General features: G+C 38.9%; 1 long non-coding RNA gene across 1 annotated transcript in view; it reads right to left on the reverse strand.

The window, feature by feature from the left end:
- The window catches only part of LOC139172524 (uncharacterized), a 535,209-nt gene that overhangs the window by 431,544 nt on the left and 76,073 nt on the right, over nucleotides 1–27,592 (reverse strand). Inside the window, exon 2 of the long non-coding RNA XR_011559883.1 lies at nucleotides 19,098–19,159. This is a non-coding gene — a long non-coding RNA (uncharacterized lncRNA). The remainder of the gene's footprint in view (nucleotides 1–19,097; nucleotides 19,160–27,592) is intronic.

Below are 27,592 nucleotides of genomic sequence, written 5' to 3' on the forward strand. Positions count from 1 at the left end.
AAAGAAGAACAATGACATGCAAAACTCAAGCGTGAAAATAGGTCATGTCACTCTCGGGCTCCCCCATAAAGGACAGGGTGCCACTCAACTTGTCATTTAGCAAGTCATGTAGTCAGCACAGTGTTGGTTATGACCTATAAAGCCCTTCATGGCATCGGACCAGAATACCTCCGGGACCGCCTTCTGCCCCACGAATCCCAGCAACCGGTTAGGTCCCACAGAGTTGACCTTCTCCGAGTCCCGTCGACTAAACAATGTCGTTTGGCAGGACCCAGGTCGGGGCCTTCTCTGTGGCGGCCCTGACCCTCTGGAACCAGCTCCCCCTGGAGATTAGAACTGCCCCCACCCTCCTTGCCTTTCGTAAAGTTCTTAAGTCCCATCTCTGCCGTCAGGCATGGGGGAACTGACACATCTCCCCTGAGCCTATACAATTTATACATGGAATGTTTGTGTGTTTGTTTGCTTTTAATAATGGGTTTTTTAGTGTTTTTTAAATTATTAGATTTGTTCTTACATTGTTCTTGTTATTGTTGTGAGCCGCCCCGAGTCTACGGAGAGGGGCGGCATACAAATCTAATAAATAATAATAAAAATAATAATAATAATTTGAAAGAACAATGGGGCTATGTCAGGGGTGAAATGCTATTGGTTTGCTCGTGCCTGTCAGTCATCGGAGAGATGGTTTCAAAGGCAGTGCAAGGCTCCCTCCAACCACCTGGATGCCGCCATATTGGTTATTTTACACTTTGCTCATGCACAGAATGCTTTGTGCATGTGCAGAGAGTAAAAGAACCCAAATGGCAGCATCCGGGCAAGAGGGTGGAGCCTCATGCTACCTTCGTGATTGACTCTCTGATGACTGACAGGCATGAGCGAACCAGGAGCATTTCACCCTGGGCTATGTATACCTGATAATGTCAGATCAGAAAGGCTGGAAATTAAGAATGATGCAGCGTGCCATGTGCTACCACTTGGAGAGCCAAGGGGCAGATAAGATAATACAGACCTGTGCACCTATAAACATAAAGATGTACTGTGAGAATCAACATGTGGCTTCTGCCAATGCTTTCTACTTTTTATGCTATATTTTATCTTCGCAGGTAACAATTGACGGTAAGTAAGAGATTCGGGAATCCCAATGCCTTAGAAGCCTAAGAAAGAAATGTTAAGCTAGTCATGGACTGGGAGAGCCGGTGGTAACAAGGTCAGCCAATGAATAGGCATAGCAACTGTTGTGGTTCAGCCTGAGGCAGATCAAGGACCAGCTGCGTCTCTGCTGGCTCCATGCCTGGAGGAGGATGACAGCGAAGAGGAGGGGGCTGGGCAGTAGGACGGGGGAGAGTACAGTCAGGAATGTGACGAGGAAGAACAGCATGGGAGCCCCGGGGAGGGGCTCTCCCCAGCCAGTAGCTTGGAGTCTTTGGAGTCATTAGATGACGAAGCACAAGCTGTCATTGACATGCGATAGAGATGTTTAGATCAAAGGAAGGATCAATTGAAGAAATATTATCAGCATTGAATAAGGAACACCAGGGCTTGGGTGTGGTCCTCATTAGCAGGGAAGGGTTTATAAGGCAGGCAAGCTCTTGAAGCTTGAAATGGAGTGTTATCAGTTTGGTGTTGCTGTAACCTGCATTGTTTTCTCGGCGTTTCTGTTCCTGGCGCATGGCCCAGCAGTCTTGAAGAACTGTGGGAGGTGTGTGTCTGTTATCTACAGCCTCGTCTTGGCAGCAAAAATCCTATATTGATGCATGGACAATTGCCTTCCTGTATATATTTGGAGTTCCAGTGTTTTCCTGCTTTGTAAGGACATTTTCTGTTAGCTTTGTTTCTCTTGAACATTATAAAACTATTTGAATTTTACCGGTGTGTCTGGCTTATCTTTTTGGGTTGGTCATAGCTTCCAGGGTGACCCAGACATAACAGCAACTAGGTCAGCCACTGAGTCTGTGCAGAGAATCGAAACTGAAAACTGAAGCTCAAGGCTGGGCGTAGCTTAGCCCATTCTGTACTCTCTGAGCACACTGAACTCTGCTGAAATGAAACTAACTGTTCTTTGCTGCCTATGTGTATACAGTGGTGGGCTGCTAGCCAGAAGGCCTAATTGGGCTCGCCTCCATGGCTCTGGAGGTACCGTGACTCCGAGCGGAATTATGCTTCTGCGCCCATGCAGGTAGGAAAATCACACACGGAAACGCAGGTGCGTCTGCGTTCCGGCAAGGTTAATTGCTTCCACGCATGCCCTTACAAGGCAGAGATCCAGGTTTAAATCCCAGTAAGGGTATGGCTACCCGATGAGAGCAAATAAGCTTGAAATAGATCTATAGTATTCTCTCTTCTTTTTCATTATTAGCAGATAGATGATAGATAGATAGATAGATAGATAGATAGATAGATAGATAGATAGATGGATGGATGGATGGATGGATGGATGGATGGATGGATGGATGGATGGATGGAGGGAGATTTATAAAGAGTTAATGAATCCAGCTGAATCATTTATCTGTGTGTGCTTCTGGTTTTTATTTTTTCAAGAAACTCAGATAAGAAATTTAGGAATAACCTGCCCTAATGGATCAAAATTGTTGATGGAAAGCTTGTGCTTTCAGACTTGCAAGATTCCATTAATGTAAACTTACAGTGAAGTAGATCTTGCTCATAAAGTCATGCGTCTTTTTTGGCTGACAGTTATTGTCTAGTTTAGACAACAACAACCCTACCTTGGATGGTTGATTTTGTCAATGGGATATTTAAAGAGAAAGCTATTAAAGCATACCCAATATCTGTTTTTTATGGACTCTCATTCTTTCAGAAAGTAAGATGGTGTCAACATTTTTTTTAAAAAAATTCATCACCCGTAAAATATATTAAACTTGGGTAATATCAGATTAACCTGATATTCCAATGGCCCTGTCCAGCCAACGAAGCTGTGGAAGTAATGTGCCGGTGCCTGGAGGATGTTGGGGCCTGGATGAGTGTCAACAAACTTAAGCTCAACCTAGACAAGACGGAGTGGCTGTGGGTCTTACCTTACAATTCCATCTGTCCTTCCATTACCCTAGGGGGAGAATCACTGGCCCCCTCAGAGAAGGTTCACAACTTGGGCGTCCTCCTCGACCCACAGCTCACATTAGAGAAACATCTTTCAGCTGTGGCGAGGGGGGCGTTTGCCCATGTTCGCCTTGTGCACCAGTTGCGACCCTACTTAGACTGGGAGTCACTGCTCACAGTCACTCATGCCCTCATCACCTCGAAACTCGACTACTGTAACGCTCTCTACATGGGGCTACCTTTGAAAAATGTTTGGGAACTTCAGATCGTGCAGAATGCAGCTACGAGAGCAATCATGGGCTTTCCCAAATATGCCCATGTTACACCAACACTCCGCAGTCTGCATTGGTTGCCGATCAGTTTCCGATCACAATTCAAAGTGTTGGTTATGACCTATAAAGCCCTTCATGGCACCAGACCAGATTATCTCAGGGACCGCCTTCTGCTGCATGAATCCCAGCGACCAGTTAGGTCCCACAGAGTGGATCTTCTCCGGGTCCCATCAACTAAAGAAGGTCGCTTGGCGGGACCCAGGGGAAGAGCCTTCTCTGTGGCGGCTCCAGCCCTCTGGAAGTAACTCCCCCCAAAGATTAGAATTGCCCCCACCCTCCTTGCCTTTTATAAGCTGCTTAAAACCCACCTCTGCCGTCAGGCATGGGGGAATTGAGACCTTCTTCCCCCTAGGCCTTTACAATTCTATGCATGGTATGTATGTATGTATGTTTGGTTTTTTATATTAATGGGTTTTTAATTGTTTCTAACATCAGACTACTATTGTACACTGCTTTATTGTTGCTGTTAGCCGCCCTGAGTCTCCGGAGAGGGGCGGCATACAAATCCAATAAATAAATAAATAAATAAATTACTCAGGATGCTTCTGTGGATGTCTTTACATTTGAAGCTTTATCTCCCCACTTCCTCAGTACCTTAACCACTGCACAGGCTGTCAATCTAAGAAGTTAATTGCTCACAGTCCAAAGATGCAACTGATAATAACAAAAGTCACATTTGCGGTACTACAGCAGCTTCTTAACATCCAATCTCAAACCTCTTAATTTATTTTGTAGGTTTTACCAACAAGTTTTAATTCATTCGAGTTCAGCCAGATGGCACAATGGTTATCAATTGTCTATTTCACTGTGCTAAGCAGTTTCTGGACTCAACCTCATCAAGCTAAGATAATGGGATTTAAATTTGTAATGATGATCACATCTGCCTTTTCAAATAAAATGAAGCTTTGATGGAGGATTATGTGAATAAGAAAAAAATCATTGAAATAGGGCCTCAGGGGAGGCTTAAGTAGCAAAAGATTATTATGTTCAAACAGCAGTCCTTAAGAAAAGAAAGTCAGGCTTTTTTAAAAAAAAACATGCAACTTAATACAATCTTCATGGAAAACATATGAAGTCACTGCAATGTTTGTCAGCATTAGGCCTACCTGAGAGAGTTTTCCATCCTCTAATACAGCTCATCTGTTTGGAACCCATATCGCATCTCAGACATTAACACCCTTGAAAATGTCCAAAGATACTTCACCAGAAGAGCCCTTCACTCCTCCACTTGAAACAGAATACCCTATGAGACTAGGCTTTCAATCCTGGGCCTAGAAAGTTTAGAACTAAGACGCCTTAAACAAGATCTAAGTATTGCCCACAAGATCATATGCTGCAACGTCCTGCCTGTCGGCGACTACTTCAGCTTCAACCACAACAACACAAGAGCACGCAACAGATTTAAACTTAATATTAACCGCTCCAAACTTGACTGTAAAAAATATGACTTCAGTAACCGAGTTGTCGAAGCATGGAACTCATTACCGGACTCCATAGTGTCATCCCTAAACCCCCAACACTTTACCCTTAAATTATCTACGGTTGACCCATCCAGATTCCTAAGAGGTCAGTAAGGGGCAAGTACAAGTGCACTAGAGTGCCTTCCGTCCCCTGTCCTATTGCTCTCCTATATCTCCTATACCTTCCTTCTATTCCTATATCTCTTCTTCAATTTTTTCATTGATATGTTCTATTACTATATCTTCTTTTCTATTATTTCTTAGATATATTTTACTATGAGTATCTCCTCTATAACCTTCATCATGTATTTTACTATGTGTATATAGATATATACCCACTAAAACCCTCATTGTGTATTGGACAAAATAAAAATAAATAAATAAATAAATAAATAAATAAATAAATAAATAAATAAATAAATAAATAAATAAATAAATAAATAAATAAATAAATAAATAAATAAATAAATAAATAAATAAATAAATAAATAAATAAATAAATAAATAAATAAATAAATAAATAAATAAATTGCAGAGAGTATAATTGTATCACTTTAAATGTAAAACTACCTAGTCACGGTGACTATGCAAATTGTAACGTAACCTGGTTGGCTGAGAAAAGTACATAATGTACCTTTGCATAGGTGTGGCCTCTGGCTTGGCTTGAAAGTATTGTGGCTTGGTTGAAAGTGGCTTGTAAATTAGGTGGCTTGTGGTAGATGAAGAATTGCAGCTAAATGTTGTAACTGAGAATAGTAGGTAGAGAATTGTGACTACTTCGTATATTAACTACTAGAGAGCTACAGTTTAAATAGTTAGCGTGGGTTTGCTACTAAGGAAGTAAATATTAATGATACTAGTAAATATTAGTAAACTCTGCAGTAAGGGTCTTCAATTATCTTCAAGATAAAGGTTCCTGATATCTTGGTCTGAGGCAGGCTGGTTAGCTGCTGTGGCTAGCATCTGCAAAACGTTACCCAGACCATTTTGGGTTAAGCATTCTTGCTTGTTATGAAGATGCAGGATGGCAAGACATCTCTACAAAATTTAAAAATTATAAAAATGTACTTCCAAGAAGATGCCAGAGATTACAACCTTAATTAAATATATATATATATATTCTATAACTTGATCGTCATGTTTGATTGCCCAGATATGGGTGGGAAGTTTGATCCAAATAAAGATTTTCTACGAAAGAAATACATCCACTGCATTTTTTCCCTGGTTTTTGCAGTCCAGACCTGGTAAGTGTGGCTAAAGCTGGTTAAAAACCTTAATTTAGAAATATGATTTTTTTAAATATAGCACAATTCCAGATTTCAAGTCTGTTTCTCAGTGCAGAACTTTCTATTTTTTAAAAAAAGTCATTTTACAAGCCACTTACTCTAGGAGGCTGCTAATTTTATTTCAAACACTGCAAAAGTTCTGTTATGTTAATTGCACAGTTGATTATATCATTATATTATCCTTTCTCCAACTTACATCCTAAGTGCTCCAAAGGAAAATCAGTGGAACACAATAGTAGATGGCAGTTTGGGGATTTAGATTTCTTCCGTGAGATCATTGTTATTCCAGTTTAAAGTTTCTATTTTTAAAGAGAGATTATAAAATATTAACACATGTTCTCTGATCTCCATATACGAAAGGTAAATGACAAAAGGAAACTGCTACAGAATTTTCATTTTATAACAACGCATGGAAAATACTGGGGATGTACCTTATAATGGGAAAACACATTTTGTAAGTGCAGTAATATCAACAAACCATATATATAAAGTGAAAATAATTGCACACTGGGGGGGGGGGGCTTTACTGCTGGGGCGGGGGTTTACTGAGCAAAATAAATACATAAACATTATTTTTTTTCACTTCATTTTTCTTTTGTTTGTGATCAGGAATGTTCACATTAGTATACCAATGTGAAAGGTATTCAAAACATTTGGAACTTGCAGCCTAATCTATATATAAAATGAAAATAATTGCACACAGTGTGGGGGGGGGACTTTTCTGAGCAAAATAACTAAAGGAACATTATGATGTTTATGATCAGGAATGTTCACATTAGTATACCAATGCAAAAGGTATTCAAAAAAACCACTTATAGTAGCTAAAATCAACATTTTTTTAGTCTAAAAGGACCCGGGAACAGTACAAGTGTATAGTCATTGCACCCAGCAAAAACTAAAAAAAACCCCAACAACCCTACTCCCCTTAGAAAGAACCGCTCAAATGAGACAAAGTCATGTAATTTCAAGTTTCAGATATGCAGGGAATTTTTTTTACAGGGTCTCAAACTTCGTTTCGGGTCTAAAAAGACTCGAACAGAACAGCAGGGTTAAGATGCAACTTATCAGAAAAGAGTAGGGAGGCAGAGTTAAGCATGTCACCAACTTAGAATAACTACATTTCCACAAATGTTAGAAGTCCAAGACCTTTTGAATTCCATTGATCCTTATCTGGCCCCAATTTAATGTTGAACTTGAATAAACCCATGCTGCAATTTAACCAATAGTTTTGATTTTTTCCCCCCACCTAACATAGCATCTGCTAATGGATCAGAGGTTATATGAATGTCACACCTATGTGGTAGTTTCACCTACCTCTGTTGGACTCTGCCTCCTGTGCATAAAGCATGTTCCTTCCACTAAAACACTATGCACGGTAATCCTAACCTCTGCTAGCGTTCATTGAAAGCTAAAATCAACAATATATGCAACTTACGTATGTTTAAAAAATATTTTAAAAAATCCATTTACTAAACAAACATATCTACAAACATACCATGTATAAATTGTATATGCCCGGGGGAGATGTCTCAGTTCCCCCATGCCTGACAACAAAGGTGGGTTTTAAGGAGCTTACGAAAGGCAAAGAGAGTAGGGGCAGTCCTAATCTCTGGGGGGAGCTGGTTCCAGAGAGTCGGGGCCGCCACAGAGAAGGCTCTTCTCCTGGGGCCCGCCAACTGACATTGTTTAGTTGACGGGACCCGGAGAAGGCCCACTCTGTGGGACCTAATCGGTCGCTGGGATTCATGCGGCAGAAGGTATGTTTTGCCTATCACAGTAAATGAGGTTGAATGTGTATAATTTAGAAGAGCTATGCATGCATATGTGTGTGTACGTACACATACAGTTTATATAGTAGATAATGTATATTTTTGTGTGCCTGTGTGTAATATGTATGTACACATATGGCATATATACATAGAATTAAATAGTATATTTTGGATGTTCAGTAATAGTAAATAGAGAAATTGTCTCTCTTTGAGGTGAGGAGAGGCCAGGCATCCTAACCCTAACCCAAACCCTTGACGTGAGTGATGTCAAGTTGGCACCTTTAAGCCAGTCACATGACCTTTCAGCCACCCCATGTTCTCATGACCTTTAAGCCACTCCCATCTGTTCTCATGGCCGGCAAGCCACAAACTCAAAATAAGCCACACCCACAAAATAAGCCACACCCACAAAATAAGCCACACCCACAAAATAAGCCACACCCACAAAATAAGCCACACCCACAAAATAAGCCACACCCACAAAATAAGCCACACCCACAGTGTGGTAGTAAAAAATTTGCAGCCCTTCATCTGACAGTATTTATCACTTCACTTTCATCACCTTTTTTAAAAACGATCCCATTCAATACAACTGCAAATGTCTAAAATAGCTTCTAGCACTTCAGTCTCATCCCAAATCATTTCATCATTGTCTGTTAAAGTACCCTTGTATAAGTCTTCCAAATGACTGTGTATTACTAATTAATACATAATATATTGTCCAGAATCCAGGAAGAGGGAAATGTGACTTGCCTGAAGACTCTATTAGGATAAATGTGAAGTAGCGGATTTGAATGCTCTATTGTTCCTAAAGTAGCGTTCTTCTTGCTATCGTTCAAGAAATAAAGAAACTGGGAACATTTCATAAATAGATTGCCACAGAGTAAGTAGCAAGTAGCTTGACTGCCCTTAATGTTAATTTAGAATGCATTACCGTGTTGTAATACCAACTTCAGACTAACCACTACAATATTGTATCTCCCATAACTTCATTATTATTATTATTATTATTATTATTATTATTATTATTATTGTTGTTGTTGTTGTTGTTGTTGTTATTATTATTATTATTAGTATTATTATTATTATTATTATTATTATACTACTCCTGCGAAGCACATCCATTTCTAAATGTCCTTGATGCTTCCTATTAAAAGCAGTACATAAGATAAACACATCATAGTGCGCTATTTGTGAGAAACAGCTGCCACTCGTTGCCCTATTCAGAAATGTTGAACTTTCTATTATTTAAAGAGCAGAAATTAGTAATGAGAATGTTAAATGAGCCTTTCGACCTCAAGAGATCTGGAAGGCATCTGAATCTTTTTCAATTTTTTAGCATGTTTATTTCAGTATGGGAGAAATTACATTCCATAAAGCTACTAATTTGTCTACTGGTCTAGGTTTGTTCTATTGATCTAATTGAAGAAGAGACCAGGCGAATGTGAATTCTAATCCTGCCTTAAGCATGGAAACTACAGAGCCGGGGTGGCACAGCAGGTAGAGTGCAGTACTGCAGGCCACTAAAGCTGACTGTAAATCTGCAGGTCAGCGGTTCAAATCTCATCACCGGCTCAAGGTTGACTCAGCCTTCCATCCTTCTGAGGTAGGTAAAATGAGGACCCGGATTGTGGGGGCAATGTGCTGGCTCTGTTAAAAAGTGCTTTTGCTAACATGTTGTAAGCTGCCCTGAGTCTAAGGAGAATGGTGGCATAAAAAAATTGAATGAATGAATGAATATTAAAACCATTCATACAGTTTGGCCATGAAAGATGTACAATTCATGGCCCCCAGGCTAGTCTCCGTGGCCTTAAGGAAGGCCAATAGGGTGGGAGCAGTTTGGACATCAGGGGGTAGTTGGTCCCAGGGAGCTGGGGCAGCCACAAAGAAGGTCCCACCAACCTGCATTGCTTAGTCGACGGGACTTGGAGGAGGCCAACTCTGTGTGCTCTTGTTGGTCTCTTGGAGGTACAGTATGTGGCAAGAGGCGGTCCCACAGATAATCTGGCTCTGAGCCATGTAGGGCTTTGTAGGTAATAACCAACACCTTATTTAGCTTACTTACTTAAAACAATATTGTGTACATCATGCAGAGTTCATAATTATACATTTTACCCAATAATAATAATAATAATAATAATAATAATAATAATAATAATAATAATTTATTAGATGTGTATGCCGCCCCTCTCTATTTAATTTTTTTTAAAGTATTAGGCAACAACAATCTGCCCCACCAATTACTGTTAAGTGCACAACCCTCTTCCTTCCTTCTTCCTTCCTTCCTCTTACCTACTTTTCCTTCACTCCTCCTAGATCTCTCTCTCCCTCTTTCTTCCCTTATCTTTCTCTCTCCACCTTTCCCTCCTTCTCTCCCTTCCTTACTACTTCCTCTTCACCCCTCTAAACAGTGCATATATTAGCAGACTGTTGCTGTAAAATTCATTTTGAAAACCATACCTATCACTGATTCTCTATTTATTGCTTCTAACTCCAAATAAGGCTTTTTATTTTAGGTATATAATGCCAAATTCCTCTTCCTCTCCTAAAAAAAAAAATCTAATTTTGCCATCCAGATTTCCTATCTGACTAACTTCCACTTTTAACTCCCACTTTTATATTTATCCTCTTTATTCTCCCATAACTTATGGTTTCTTATTTCCTTTTCATTATAAGGCCTGTTGCTCTCTCCCCTTTCTTAATCTCTTTTTCCTCAATGTTTGTTTCTTATCTTATAGCTGCATGCCCCTACAGTAATTTTATATAATTAAATGTGCCAACTTTCAATAAAAATCATTATACATTTCAAAATTTGTAATTACTCCCTATCAATTTTATACATTTATCCCAAGTCAATTTAATAACACTATATATGTGTGTGTGTGTGTGTGTGTGTGTGTGTGTGAAATGTTTTTTTAGCTGGAATTTTAAAATTAAGGGAGACTAGGATGGTCCCATTTCGGCCTTGTTCTGGCCTCATCAGCTAGCCACACCCTTCCTTACTGGGATTTGATCCGGTGGACTCTGCCTTGTCTCCCTTAATTTTAAAATTCCAGCTAAAAAACATTTGACACATACAGAATATAGTTGTCGGCTATAAATAAATTAACTGCCTTGAAATGGCCCTGGGTTGGGCCTAGAGGCAAAAAGGAGCTGTGACGTTCCTTCAATATACCAGGGTGATCCGACATTAAAAAAACAACAACATATAGCCCCTCCCTGGTACAGAGCTGGAAGGGATCTGATCTGTTAGCTCAACTGCTAATTCTCTGCCTTACAAGGCAGAGTCCACCGGATCAAATCCCAGTAAGGAAGGGTGTGGCTAGCTGATGAGGCCAGAACAAGGCCGAAATGGGACCATCCTAGTCTCCCTTAATTTTAAAATTCCAGCTAAAAAAACATTTGACATATATATATATTTGTTTTTGTAGATTTTCACAGGTATATGTATGTAGATTGTTCTGAGTTCGGTTTTTGCCCCGTGTAATGTTTTGAGTGTCTATGCGACGTTTTGGTGAAATCACATTCACCATCATCAGGCTGAAGTTTTAAGCTTCGTGCTGTTGTAAATATGGAATTTCCATATTTACAACAGCACGAAGCTTAAAACTTTAGCCTGATGATGGTGAATGTGATTTCACCGAAACTTCGCATAGACACTCAAAACATTACACGGGGCAAAACCTGAACTCAGAACAATCTACATACATACATACATACATACATACATACATACATACATACATATATTTCATTTAAATATCCTTTTTAAAAATCCTCTTCAAATCCTCTGTTTATTACATCCTCCAATCATTTAATCGTTTATCTATTTCTATTTTAAAGAATAAGAAAAGGCCTCTATCTTAATTTTATATCATCATAATCATCTCCATCACTTAATCACTTTCAAAATCCATTATTACATTATTCATTATTATATTATTATGTTCATTATATTGTTTTAAATCACTTAGTCGCAATACAGTTTGTATCTACGCTTCAAATATATAATTTTATAATTTGACAGCAAAGAATGTCATGTTTTGCCTTTCCAAAAAAATGCTTACATTTATACATTCAATTACTCAAGAAACATATTTTTAAAAGAAAAGGAAAAATAACTAGTGCATTATAATCTTATAATGATTTTACAAACGTTGTTCACCACGCCCACTTCTCCCAAACCTTTTGCTTATAAAGGGACAAGGTGTGGCCAAGTGTTTCATAGAGCTAATAATGTAAAGCCCCTTTCCTTCTCAAATACTCACATCTGGACATACTTCTTCTGACTCTAGTGACTCACATGGGCTCCTCCATATTCTCTTCTGACTCACTCAATACCATAACTGGGGGTGCCACAGCCTCTGGTTGACCCTCAGTTTCTAACTCATCATCAATCTCAGACTTAGACAAGAACACTGGCCTAGGATACCAATATGAATCTATCTCCTGGTCCTCGAAATCCTTGACCAGCTGAGCCGGACATGGACCAGTCACAACACAACACAAATAAACAAATGTGAAACACATCGATTTTCTTCTTTCAAAGATCTAAGAAGTGGAACATCTGTTCTCTCTGCACTTTGATCCTTTCCTGGACCACTCTTTTCTATGGTAGCACGGGTTATTGAGGCACTGCTTCTAGGGAAGGATTCAAGGACTGTGCTGGAGAATACCAAGCCAGCAAGCCAATATTGGAAATAAAGAATCTCTGCTTGCTAAAAAAAAAATGTGTGTGTGCCAAGTAGACAACTACAAAGCAGGATATGGACAAGGCAAGCGGTATATCTGTCAGATCACAAAGTTGTGTCTTTCCATTGGGTTTTCTCCACCAAAAGAATTAAAAACTCTGTGGGTTTTTGTACCCTCTCTCCTCTTGCCACTTTGCTTCCAGTTTCTTTTTCTTTTAATTATTCAAATGAAGAAATCTGGGAAGATGGCCACTTGACTGCGAGCCCTTAGGAGCCTTGTACTGAGTGAATTAAATCACTGACTGAAGGGCTGTCTATAAATCACCCTTGGAACTACTGCATCTGCTGCAGTCACTTTTCCTAACATCCCTTCTGCCACCTGCTTTAGTTGTTTCTTCAGGGTCAGTGAAATTATTTTTCTCTGACTTTATCTTCTTCTAAAAAAAATATAAAAATAAATGTAGAAAGATGCTTTTTACTGTGCTTGTGTGTGTGTGTGTGTGTTTTAAATCACTTCAGAGACTGTGTTTTGCAATTGTTATGTCTTCATTATCCAGCAACCCACAACTACTGTCACTTACACATGTGTGCATAAACACACAACCTTGTCAGGTTTGTAATAACTACTTATGATGCTTTGGCAGATGATGGAAATTTGAATGCTAGGGGATTTTTTTAAGGAAAGAGAGGAATATCTATTCATTTTCTATTAAATTTATTAATATTGTAAGCAGCATGGAGCTGCTGTACATTAATTGAGCAGTCCTATAAATATCTTAATAATAAATAAAATCAGCAATGCTGTTAATTTCCCTAGACCCAGTTCCTAAGTTAGGAAATAAAATGTAATGGGTATGAAAATTTTGCAGCAAGAACGCATTTATAGATAACGAACATGATCAATAATTATAACATTGCACCTTTAAGAGGTTTAGAATATTGTACTTCCATTACTTCAATGCAATCAAGTAAAATTGCAAAGTACCATAATTAAAAAATAATAATTACAACAATGGTGGTGTGGGAACAAAAATGACTTATTAAAATGATGACGACTCCAAGATAACGGATAAAGAAGAATTGCAGGAGTTCAAAGAGGAATGCCAAACCTCAAAAGTAGTAATTCAAATCTCAATGCAGGAATCATTTTAGGAGATAAAGTCAATAGGTGCCTCAAACACTATGAGAGCAACACCAAATTCCAACTTACATTGCTTTATGTTGTGCTCTTTTTGAGTCCTCCTCAGCTTTTCCAATATTGCAGCCAAAAGAAGCCATTTTTGTAGGAAACGTCTTCCAGGTTCCCACTGAGTTATTACAAGCAATAAAGGCTCCCAAAACAATGTCAAAAATTGATAATGGCAAAGGGTTCTGTCACTGGTTGTCAATAAAGCAAACAATATTGTTTCCATGGCATAAAGACCTACAAGGTGTTCTGTCTGGGTCCCCCCAGACGCCAACACCAACCAAAAAGAGTATCCAGACACACTGGTAAAAAGCAAAGGCAGTTTATATACTGGAAAGCAAACACAGGTAACAAAAACTGTTCTTACAGACAGGAACACGATGAAGATTCACAGAGGTTTCACGAAGGCCAGGCAATAAAACAGGATTCTTGCTGGCAAAAACAACTCTGGAGATAATAAAACCCACGCCTCCCCCAAGTCTTCCAGGCTTCTAGGCCACAAGCCAAGATCAGAGACGCCAAGAATCGAAGCAAGGTCACAGGACTCCCAGTTGATAACTCTCCACGAGACTGTAAGGGCGGGCCTGCCTTTTCAACCCTGCTGAGGAGAACCACACCCAAACCCAGCTGTTGCCAATTCAGGGATGGAAATATCTTTCTAATTGGCCCCTTCTTTGAGCTGCACGTCTCTGCCGCATGTCTATTATAGCCTGTGCGTCTTCATCCAATGAATCCAGGCTACTAGCTGGGGAGAGGACCCCCCCGGGGGTCTCAGGCTGCTCTCCCTCCTCTTCCTCCTGACGTTCCTCTCCCCCGTCTGCCTGGTCCTCCCCCTCCTGGTCACTGTCCTCCTCCTCTGGGCATGGATCCGGCAGAGCTCCAGCCGGTCCCTGAGGAGCCTCAGGCTGAATCACAACACAAGGTATGTAGAATAGAATAGAGTAGAGTAGAGTAGAATAGAATAGAATAGAATAGAATAGAATAGAATAGAATAGAATAGAATAGAATAGAATAGAATAGAATAGAATAGAATAGAATAGAATAGAATAGAATAGAATAGAATAGAATAGAATAGAATTATTTATTGACCAAGTGTGGTTGGACACACAAGGAATTAGTCTTTGGTGCAGATGCTCTCAGTGTACATAAAAGAAAAAAAGACACATTTGTCAAGAATCATGAGCTACAACACTTAATGATTGTCACAGGGATCAAATAAACAATGAGAAAACAATCAATATTAATAAAAATCTTATGGATACAAGCAACAACGCATGTATTACACTTCCTTTGGTATTCAACGAATAGAGACAAAGAGCTTCAGCAACTTCAATTACAAAGTTTTGGATAACCAGTAAGAATCTTTGCCATTGTCATTGACCTTATAACCTGAGCAAAATCACTATTATTTAAGAATATTCTTCAAATTGCCAGCTCAGCTTCTGTGTTCCAACTCTGTTGTGCCCCAGTTTCTGTCTACGCAAATACTACTTTTCTGTCAATAGAAACTAGGTGTATTACAATCTTTAATAAAATTATACAATGTCAATTGCATCCATTCCAATATCACCAATCCTTTGATCATTGGTATATCATTACTTTGAATTAGAGACTGAAATCAAAGTGAAAATGTGGGTGTATAAATACATGCATGAGTGTGTATGTGTGTATATATATATGTCTCCCACTACCACACACACAGAGGATGTATCAAAAATCAGGCCTCATAGACCAAGCAGAATAGGTTTCTGTTGAATATGTAAATAGTTGAACGCAAATAGTTTGAATTTGAATGCTTAAAGTTGATTAAAGTTGACCGGTTAGGTCCCACAGAGTCGGTCTTCTTCGGGTCCCGTCAACTAAACAATGTCGTCTGATGGGACCCAGGGGAAAAGCCTTCTCTGTGGCGGCCCCGACCCTCTGGAACCAGCTCCCCCCAGAGATCAGAAATGCCCCTACCCTCCTTGCCTTTCGTAAGCTCCTCAAAACCCACCTCTGTCATCAGGTTTGGGGGAACTGAACTACCCTTTTCCCCCTAGGTCTATCCAATTTATGCATGGTATGTTTGTGTGTATGCTTGGTTTTAATAATTATTTTAAACATTAGATTTGTTACATGCTGTTTATTACTGTTGTTAGCGGAGCGGCATACAAATCTAATAAATAAATAAATAAAATAAATAAATAAATTAGTTGTTAGGTTTGAGTGGGAGAATTGTTTAAATGTCAACCCAGCCTTGGGCGGCAAAAAGAGTATAAATACAGGAACCAAAGCGTTGCTTGCAGTTCGCGCCTGAATACTTAGTATTACTGAACCTCAGTGAATAAAACTTAACCTTGTAGCGTCTGAAGCTCGTTTATTTCACTGGCGACGAAGGAGATCGTACCAGCGATTTCCTACCAAGATGGAAAATCCTTCAGTAGCAAGACCGCCCAAACTATTTGATCCTGAAAAAACTACATGGGACGATTACATGGGAAAAAATTGACGTTTTCCTGGAAGCAGCAGGTATGAAAGAGGCTGACAGTGGACGAAAGACAGCAATTTTTCTAAATTACTGTGGATCGCAAATCTATGATTTGGTTCAAACCTTGACCGATCCACTCAGGGCCTGAGATAGGTATATGTAGGTGTTTGATGGTGTTAGAAGTATCATCACAGGATGTCAGCTGTCGTTTGCAATTGACCGATGATGATTTTGTCAATGCCGATGGTGTTCATCCAAGGAGCCTATTGCTTTTGGTATAATTTTTCTTTTCTTTTGCCAGATTTCTATTTGCAAGTCTTTAAATTTTGTTATTTCCCCCAGTTATTTCTCTTCTGTTTGTTATTTCCAGGTCTTCCAATGCCTGCTATTTTTCCTTTCTTATTAACAACTGTTTGTTATTATATACACAGAAATTACTGTTATTATTGCTATTATAATTATTATAATAATTATTATTATTGACTTACTCTATTCTAGAAATTGAACAGGAGAATAAACAGCACCTTTATTACCAAATGCCATTTCCATCTGCTAAATGTGCCACATATTAAAATAATAAAAAGGCATGTTCTGTTCGGTTTTATTTTAATGTAAAAATGGAGCTGCACTTCATTTATTATATAAACATACAAATATACCAAATAGCCTTTTTTTAAAAAAAAAATAGTTGCTGCTTGGTTTGGGAGAGAGATGAATACAACTAACACATTCTTGGATGAAGCAGATGGTCAGTGGTAAAGATACTTCTTTGAATTTCTTCCAGGAAGCCCATGGGATTGTACATAAATCTCCTTAAAGCCAATTTAGGTCAAAGGTCTGAACATACCGGTGGTGTGAGTCAACCCATTCTTTAGTAAAGTAAAAAGTGATGAAAGATTTATGGGTTTAATTGATCAGGCTGGCAGAAAGAAAGCTGTTTATTTATTTATTTGTGGGAAGGATTCCAAGCTGATGGGAGGCATTAGGACACAAATTATCTTACTGGAATTTCTAAGTAGCACTAACATTATAATCACCATCAAGAGGAAGCCTGCACTTGGGTAATTATTAGATTTCCCCACCAGGACACACACAAACACACACTTTATTTCTTGCGATTTTGGTAGAGAATTTCAAAAGACTATTCATAATCAAGTCTTGTCCTAATATAAAAGGGTTTGAAAATTGAAATTACCTTTGGGCAGTGATGGCGAACCTTTTTTCCCCTCGGGTGCCAAAATAGTGCACATGTGTGCTATCACACATATTCATATTCATATTCAATGTTCCCTATGTGTTCTGTCGGGCTCTCTGGTAGAATCCTCCCAAAAATTCACAGGTACAAATTTCAGTCACACACACGTTTGAAAATTCAAAACAATGTTCTTTATAATGAAAATTCACTTAAACTAAGCCCTCTTTTGGTGTAGCCAAGAGCATTCGTCTCCAAACAAGCTGGTAATTTATACAAGTCCCTTATCAGTTCTGTGATACTTAGCTTGCAGCTGTGAGGCAATTCACAGTACTTCTTTCACAAAGTGAAACACACTTTGCTCTGGTTTAGTTTCAAAGCAGGGGAAAATCAGCACACAAAAGGTCAAAGTCAGTAAAGCAGTCACGAAACACAACGATGAGATAATCCTCCACAATGGTCAAACCCACAGGCTGCTATTTATAGCAGCCTCACTAATTACCACAGCCCCACCCAACCACAGGTGGCCTCATTTTCTTTGATAATAATCTCTCAGTTGTTGTTGCCTATGCATCGCTCTCCGCATGCGTGGCTGTATCATTAACTCTTGTTCTGAATCCAAGGAGGGGCTAGATACTTGATCTCCTTCTGAGCTGCCTGCCACACTCTCCTCCTCCCTGTCACTCATGTCTTCTTAGTCAGAGGAGCCTTCATCAGCAGATTCCACCAGGGGCAAAACAGGCCTGCAGCATGTGGATGTCTCCCCCACATCCACAGTCCTTGGGACAGGAGCTGGGCCAGACCTAACCACAACACCACGCGCCCACGCTCCCCCATTTTCTGACTTCCGAAGGGTCCTGTAGGCCCATTTTTCACCCTCCCCAAGCTTCAGGGGCTTTCTTGGAGCTTGGGGAGGGCAAAAACGCTCTCCCCTGTCCCCCTGGAGGCCCTCTGGAGGCCAAAAATGTCCTTTCCAGAGCCTCTGGGCAAGTCTAAAAATCAGCTGTGCAGGGGCTCACATGTGCACTGAAGCTGAGCTAGGGCAATGGCTCACGTGCCAGTAGATATGGCTCTGTGTGCCACCTGTTGTATGCGGTTCACCATCATGGTTTAAGGGCTAACACCAAATGTCTTTTTAAACTTCTTTCATTTATTAAATCAGTTTTTAATGTCTGAAGTCCATTAAATCTTTTCAACACCATGTTTTGTAAGTGGTTTGCCCTTGATTCTTTCCTAGGGCTAAGAGAGAAGGATGGGTGCAAAGTTGCCCAGTATTTCATACCTAAAACAGGATTGGAATTCAGGCCTCATCTGATTTTCATCCAGCCTTTAATCTACCATGTTATGTGCAGGCTACATATGTGGAAATTACAAGCCAATTACAGAAGGGTAGCAGTTACATTAACCATCCTTACATGCTGAGACTGCACAATCTATCATCACAGCGAGTTGCTGTATCTACTTTTATTCTTTCAGCATATCAAATTGGATCAGATCAGATTTAAAGGACAACTATTCTTTGAAAGAAAGTCAGAGTCTTTACGTTTTCAAATTCATTTTTACATGCACTTTAGTATGTATGGGAGCAGTTTACCAAGTTGGAAGTCAATCAATATTTAGTAAAATAATTGTGAAAAAATAAATGGTTCTATTTGAAGATTACCTTTGTTGCTTGTCTCTTCTTATAAAATTAGTTTTGCTGAAGGACCATCATATAGTTCATGCCTGGGGGAAATAAAGCAGTGCATTTTTTATTGTCTCCAAATCTATTTTATGCTCTGTTGGTGTCAGCACTAAATTTGAAGCAGAAATCTCAGACAATGAGAGTAGACAATCGTCTTGGGAAAAATATTCAAATGAAACTTTTGTGGCTGTACATGAAGAGTTATCATTTTCCTTAAAATACAGATCTATGCATAAATGAAAGATTATGTCAAGGGTGCAAAATTCCAGGCCTTTCAAGAACATGTTTTATAAAAATCAAATAAAGCTAAATCTAAATTACATAAAAAGACCTATTTTACTCCAATTTCCCCTAAAGTGGCAGGAAACAAGTAAAACACTGACTCATTCCTTCTTACCAGTGTCACAACAAAAGACCGATCCAGTACAAACAGAGAGAGAGAGAGAGAGAGAGAGAGAGAGAGAGAAAGAAAGAAAGAAAGAAAGAAAGAAAGAAAGAAAGAAAGAAAGAAAATGTACAAGATCCTTAACTGTTGTTGATTCATGTAAACAGAAAAGTCCATAAGCAAACATGGTTGCTTACAAGTTGTAAGAACTATGGAATTTAGATTACTATATAAGATAGGGAATTTGATGCTTTTTCTTATACTGTATGTACTGTATATTAGAAAAGGAAGAGCATTTAGAGAAAGCTTAATATTTTTCAAGCAATGTTTCCTAGGCAGTTGCTATTTAAGACTTGTTCTGAAATATACACAGGCAAACACCATCTAATTAGAAATCTTCTGGGAATAGATTGCAGATAACTTTTAATAGAATGTTAAACCTTTCTCCACCACAATGCCAGAAAAATCTACATCAGGCATACACTAGCCCAGGGATAGGCAAAGTTGCTCTTCTATGACATGTGGACTTCAACTCCCAGAATTCCTGAGCTAGCATGATTGGCTCAGGAATTCTGGGAATTGAAGTACACAAGTCATAGAAGAGCCAACTTTGCCTACCCCTGCACCAGCCCAAAGATTGCAATTTGCTAGTTGCTGCTATTCAAGAATGTTATTTAAATCTCAACCTTTCTAAATTCCAAATAATAGAGGCGGAGCAGGGGGGGGGGGAGGCCCAGTTTTGCAGAGATGTTTTAAATCAACAGTAGGCAACTCAATGTTTTTCAGTTGTTGACCACATATCTAAAACATGTGCTTGTGTAGGAGACAGAATGGCAGAACCTGGGGGCAGAGTCAAAAGAGAAATCAACTGAGAAGCCCTATGTAGTCACAAACAGACTATGTCTAACCTAAAGTGACATTGGTAAGAGGGACACCATTGAGCGGGGGGGAGGGGGGTTTAGCAAAAAAAATTGCAAAAAATGTTTCTCTTTTTTCTCTCTCTCTCTTCCTCCCTCCCTTTCTATTTCTCTATCTTTCTCCCTCCCTCTCTCCCTCCTTCACTCTATTTCTTCCTTCCTTTTTCTCTCTCTCTCTCTCCATCCCTCTTACTTTCTAATATGTTATAATCATCACAAACATGAACTAATCAGCATACATCAATTACATCAATGACCCCAGGTGTTACCCCACTGACTCACCAGGAAGTTTCAACAAAGCTTGCAGCTGTTGAGCCAGCACTCCACACCCACCCACCAGTATTTATAGAGGGAAGGCAGCTCAGGTCTCGCTGTGTTCACTCTAGCACAAGGACAAAAACACCAGCCTGAAGATGATGAGTGGGACCTCGTCGAAACATCACCAGAAATCATGAAACAGAAGCAAGCTAGACTTATGAAAAGGACATACCACTCATTATCCTTGATAAGTCCTGAATTGACAAAAATATTTCTCAGATTATTTTGTTCTCCTAAAATTGAATTATTATTATTATTTTGGCAATACTTCAGAGATGATAAGGGCTATAGTTTCTGTTCTTTTGATTTAACTAATAATCCCATTTGGTATGTGCATATTTGTGATTGTGCACTCCAGACTTTCTTAAACTCATGCCCTTCGGATATATTGGACTAAAAGAAGCACAGAGTACAAGTTGTAGAAGCCTGATGTACTCAGCATTGTACATGACTCACATGACTATATATGAAAGGAGAAGGAACCAGATTAAAGGAAAAAGTATTTATTTGTGTGTTTTACCACGCCAGACAGCCTAGAAATTTTATTGTCAATAGAAACTAGGCAATAAGGTCTAGTAGGTCTTAGAGTCATAGGTACGGTTCACTGTCTTAATAAAACTGGAATATTGCTCAGAGCATGGCTACAGATTTTTTAATCCATTTTTTTCCACCCCTGTCCTTATGTGAGAGTTTAATTAACTTTCAGAACCTCATTATATTTTCATTTCTAGAAAGAAGTGCAGAGACCGTGGAAGGGAAACGGGAATGCCATTGTCAACCTCGCATCCTTTCAATCAAACCAGAGTTGTGCTAGAACTGATGAAACCTCAGCCCATTTAATTCTCTATCTTAACAGCTTGCTGGCTAGGAACAGATAAAAGGATTTATGTTAGTCCCATCATATCATTCCTGCTGATTCAGGGGAGCTGCGGGTTGCCAGCAGAATTTAGCATCCTTGACATCCTTAAAATATTCTGGATAAAAGCTGATTATAAAATAAGTCTTGATCATAATTGAAATTGTCCCTTTTGAGGTCACCTTTAAGGACATGTTCTCTCTTGCAGTGTTCAGGTACTGTGGAGAAATCTAGGGACAAAATTTGGAACTGTATGATTCTGAATTACTTAATGGAAGTTGGAGGTAAAAAGCACATATTTTGAACGTGTCTCTATTTAAAAGAAATTTTTGTTTCCTTGCATAAGGGACCGCCTTCTGCTGCACGAATCCCAGCGACCAGTTAGGTCCCACAGAGTGGGTCTTCTCCGGGTCCCATCAACTAAACAATGCCGCTTGGTGGGACCCAGGGGAAGAGCCTTCTCTGTGGGGGCCCGGCCCTCTGGAACCAACTCCCCCCAGAAATTAGAATTGCCCCCACCCTCCTTGCCTTTCGTAAGCTACTTAAAACCCATCTCTGCCGCCAGGCATGGGGGAATTGAGATACTCTTTCCCCCTAGGCCTTTACAATTTTATGCATGGTATGTCTGTATGTATGTTTGGTTTTTATATTAATGGATTTTTAATCGTTTTTATTATTGGATTATTATTGTACGCTGTCTTATTATTGCTGTTAGCCGCCCCGAGTCTCCGGAGAGGGGCGGCATACAAATCCAATAAACAAATAAACAAATAAACAAATAAACAAATAAACAAATAAACAAATAAACAAATAAACAAATAAACAAATAAACAAATAAACAAATAAACAAATAAACAAATAAACAAATAAACAAATAAACAAATAAACAAATAAACAAATAAACAAATAAACAAATAAACAAATAAATAAACAAACAAACAAACAAATATATAGAAAGATTGCCCAGAAAGTAATGCACCACATTTTTTTCTTCAACAATTATTTATTGAACACAATGAAACTTGCACACAAGAAAGAATGATGTTTCTTCTACACTCCCTAATTTTCCATGTAATCTCCATCCCATTCTATGGCCTTCCTCCAGCAAGACACAAGGGTGTGTATACCATGTTGGTGCCACTCCTTGTTCTGGTCATGAAGCCATTTCTGCACTGTGCGAATCACCTCCAATGGCCTCCCCCTCTGTGCCCAGTGACTAACCGTACTTCTGTCGACTGCAGATTCTCCATAAACTGTACACAAACATTTGTGAATGTTCCCAACAGTTTATTTCTCCGCAGTGAGAAATTCAATGACGACACGCTGCTTTAAATGTATATCATTTACAGATACCATTTCAAAACACTGCTGCAGCTATGCTATCAATCTGAATTGTCACACCTGACAATTCAAATAATGTATATCTAAAGTTTCATATCCATACCATTACTGTAGGCTGAGGAAAAAAAAGGTGCATTGCTTTCTGGGTGACCCTCGTAGTAACATCTTTATTTCACTGTGTGTGAGAGAGAGTTTAGTTATATAACCACATTGGCTACCTACCTGAATCCAAAGATTGTGAGGTACGTACAAAGTATAAATATATCAACTGAAAATACAATAGAAATCAACCTATTATGGGAATAGCTAGCTCCCTGAAGAAAGCTCTTCAGGGTCTGGAGACCTCATCTACAAAAATATATTGATAAAATTGAACGGGTCCAAAGACGGGCTACAAAAATGGTGGAAGGCCTTAAGCATAAAACTTATCAGGAAAGACTTCATGAGCTCAATCTGTATAGTCTGGAGGACAGAAGGGAAAGGGGGGACATGATCGAAACATTTAAATATGTTAAAGGGTTAAATAAGGTTCAGGAGGGAAGTGTTTTCAATAGGAAAGTGAAGCCAAGAACAAGGGGCACACTCTGAGGTTAGTTGGGGGAAAGATTAGAAGTAATGTGAGAAAATATTATTTTACTGAAAAAATAGTAGATTCTTGGAACAAACTTCCAGCAGACATGGTCGGTAAATCTACAGTAACTGAATTTAAACATGCCTGGGATAAACATAGATCCATACTAAGATAAAATACAAGAAATAGTATAAGGACAGACTAGATGGACCGTGAGGTCTTTTTCTGCCATCAATCTTCTATGTTTCTATATGTTTCTAAGGCTGTAATGATGGGAAATGTAGAAGGAAAGAGAAGAAGAAGATGACGACCAGGAAGAAAGATTGATGGGCTCAAAGTGATGATGGGCACAGTTTTTGGAAAAGATGAAAGACCAGGCTACATCACCAGGAAAAAAATCTATCTGTATAGTTGCTAAGAGCTGACTATGAATTGAAGGCACATAACCAATCAATCAATCACTCTAGAGGAATGGAAACAATTAATGAGGGCTGAATACATGGTGGAATAACATTACTTTACCACCGGAAAGGAAAGAAGGAAATGTATATCCTGATCTTCAATCAAGAATCTTCATGTATTTTAATGAGCAGCAAGAGTGACCACAGAGCTGGCTTTCCGATGCTGTTCTTTGATGGGAATCGGGAGTTTGCAATCTCTAGATAAATATCTCTATCTACTGGTTAAAATTACATCATAAACCTAATGGACCGACCCATCTAAAATAGGAAGTTATCAAATCTTCATGGGAATAGAATAGAATTCTATATTGGCCAAGTGTGATTGGACATACAAGGAATTTGTCTTGGTGCATATGCTCTCAGTGTACATAAAATAAAATATACATTTGTCAAGAATCAGGAGGTACAGCACCTAATGATTGTCAAAAGGGTCAAATAAGGAAAGGGAAATAGTTGTCCAAAAAGCCCCAACAACAACAACCTACCAACAGCCCACAACCCTATGGTTTCATCAGTAATACCATCTTAACTTTAGAATCAGATCAAGGTAGATCAGTATTAAAATAAAGAATCTTAAATACAGAAGGCCAAAGATTGTGAAGTGTGTTTTTTTCTCATAATGTTAAAATCTTAGCTTTTCAATCAGATGTATATTTATATCATATTATGCAAACTTATCCCCAGAACTTTATCTCTAGTCTGATTTAATGCCTTTAATGCTTTCCCCACAGCTGTTTTAGGAGGAAAATATAGAAAAACTCTACACCCAGTGACCTGGATACTACAGAAACCAAAGCCCGTATTCTTTTTAATTCTCAGCTTCATGGGACAGTCACCACCAGATCATTTTCCTATTATTATTAATTTTTGTTTAAATTTTGGAGCACTCTGATAATTTTTATTTCCATTATCTGTAAAGCAACCAAGTAAAATCTATTTTTCTCTATTTCTAAAAATGTTAGAGGGTTAAACAAGGTTCAGGAGGGAAGTGTTTTTAATACGAAAGTGAACACAAGAACAAAGGGGCACAATCTGAGGTTAGTTGGAGGAAAGATCAGAAGCACCGTGAGAAAATATTATTTTACTGAAAGAGTAGTAGATGCTTGGAACAAACTTCCAACAGATGTGGTTGGTAAATCCACAGTAACTGAATTTAAACATGCCTGGGATAAACATATATCCATCCTAAGATAAAATACAGGAAATAGTATAAGGGCAGAAATGAGGTCTTTTTCTGCTGTCAATCTTCTATGTTTTTATGTTTCTCTCAAATTAACAAAAGTAGAAATTGCTACAATACATGTAACCTTTGCCCATAAATGGTTGCCAACAGTTATTTACATTAGAGGATATTTTTGCTCTGTTCATTTTATAGAATGTAGTTTTATTGGTCAAAAATAGTTTCTATTCTGCTCTAAATTTCATCTTTGAGGAAAACAAGTTTCAGAGCATGAGTATCTCCACAAAAACATGTGTATTCTACAGCCTGTATATTTCTGACTCATGGGAGAGTCTCAGTGAACTCTTGAGATGTTTGGACTAACTGAATAACAAAGTTGGAAGGGAACTTTTGAAATCTTCTAGTCCTTCCCTCTGCCAAGCAGGAAGCCCTAAACCATTTGAGACAAATGGTTGCCAAATCTTTTCTTAAAAAAAGAACTAGACCAGACAGGTAGATTTGGTTTTGGCAAGATGGATTCTGCTACCAGATATTGGAAAGAAAACCTGAAAAGTTGGATTTATTATTTAAATGTAGACAGAATAAAAAAACAGAGTTGGAAGGAATCTTGGAAGTCTTCTAGTCCAACTGCCTGCTTAAGCCGGAAACCCTACACTATTTCAGACAGATGGTTATCCAACATCTGCTTAAAATTTTCTAGTGTTGGAGCATTCACAATTTCTGGAGGTAAGCTGTTCCACTGATTAATTGTTCAAACTGTCAGGAAATTTCTCCTTAGTTCTGTTCTGTCGGGCTCTCTGGTAGAATCCTCCCGAAAATTCACAGGTACAAATTTCAGACACACACACACACACGTTTGAAAATTCAAAACAATGTTCTTTATAATGAAAATTCACTTAAAACTAAGCCCTCTTTTTGTATAGCAAAGAGCATTTGTCCCCAAATAAACTGGTAATTGGTACAAGTCCCTTATCAGACAGTTGAGATACTTAGCTTGCAGCTGTGAGGCAAGTCACAGTCCTTCTTCTTTCACAAAGTGAAACACCCTTTGCTCTGGTTTAGTTTCAAAGTGGAGAAAAATCAGCACACAAAAGGTCAAAGTCAGCAAGGCAGGCACGAAACACAATGATCAGATAATCTTCCACAATGGCCAAACCCACACGCTGCTCTTTATAGCAGCCTCACTAATTACCACAGCCCCACCCAACCACAGGTGGCCTCATTTTCTTTGATAATAATCTCTCAGTTGTTGTTGCCTATGCATCGCTCTCCGCATGCGTGGCTGTATCATTAACTCTTTTTCTGAATCCAAGGAGGAGATAGATAATTGATCTCCTTCTGAGCTGTCTGCCACACTCTTCTCCTCCCTGTCACTCATGTCTTCTTGGTCAGAGGAGCCTTCATCAGCAGATTCCACCGGGGGCAAAACAGGCCCGCGGCATGTGGATGTCTGCCCCACATCCACAGTCCTTGGGACAGGAGCTAGACCAGAGCTAACCACAACAAGTTCTAAGTTGCTTCTCTCCTTGTTTAGTTTCCACCCATTGCATCTATGCATGAACTAATGTTCCTAAAACAAATTTTATAATCATTCTGCTGTAACTTACTTTCTCTCATATTTTAATCCTGATACGTATGCAAGTGTCAACAGATGGAACTAAGTGCATCAACGTGATTCCAGTATTCAGCAGTTGTATTTGTAATAACCCACAAATCCCAAACAAATGATTTTTGGCAGCTGAGCATGTTGTATGAACTCAGAAACTTTTGTTAACAAACAGTACATAAGGCCAGTCAGGGCATTCTTTTCAAATACCGTTCTTTAAACATGCACACACATTAAGATGATTGCACAGTTAGTGAGAGAGAAATTTAAGAAGTGAACAAAAATTAGGATCACAACGTTCAACAATGGAGCACTTTTGAGATTTGTAAAAGTACAGATTTTAGGAGAAAGAACATATTTTTTGACACTATTAAAATGGCCAATAACAAATTACTATGCTATTTTTTTCCCCAGACGTTTAGCTTTTTATACACATTGGAACGAATAGTGAAAACTCTCATGCTGCGAAAACTGTAAACCCACTACCAAAAAAGAACTGCTTTTGTTACAAAGAGAAGGAGAATGCTGGCGATTGAGAAGGAAACAGTTACTTTTTCAGCTAAAATCAGTGGAGTGGAGTGACCTGCAACTGGTAGTTCTGCACTGCAGGAGAGAGTCCGGGGTGGCAGGCGAAGAATAAAGTCATTTGGGGAAAGATTCGAAATTAAACAATGAACTATCCATGCAAATTGACTAAACATCACTTGATTGGAGATGAAATAATTCAGGGGAAACCCACAGGAGAAAAATGTAGGAAAAAAAAACATGGTAAAACTCAAATGGCACCGAACCACTGGTTCTTGGGCTTCTCCATTCGTCAATTTGTCAAGTGCTAAAGC

This window comes from Erythrolamprus reginae, chromosome 9, assembly GCF_031021105.1.
Source record: "Erythrolamprus reginae isolate rEryReg1 chromosome 9, rEryReg1.hap1, whole genome shotgun sequence".
Classification (NCBI taxonomy): Eukaryota; Metazoa; Chordata; class Lepidosauria; order Squamata; family Dipsadidae; genus Erythrolamprus; species Erythrolamprus reginae.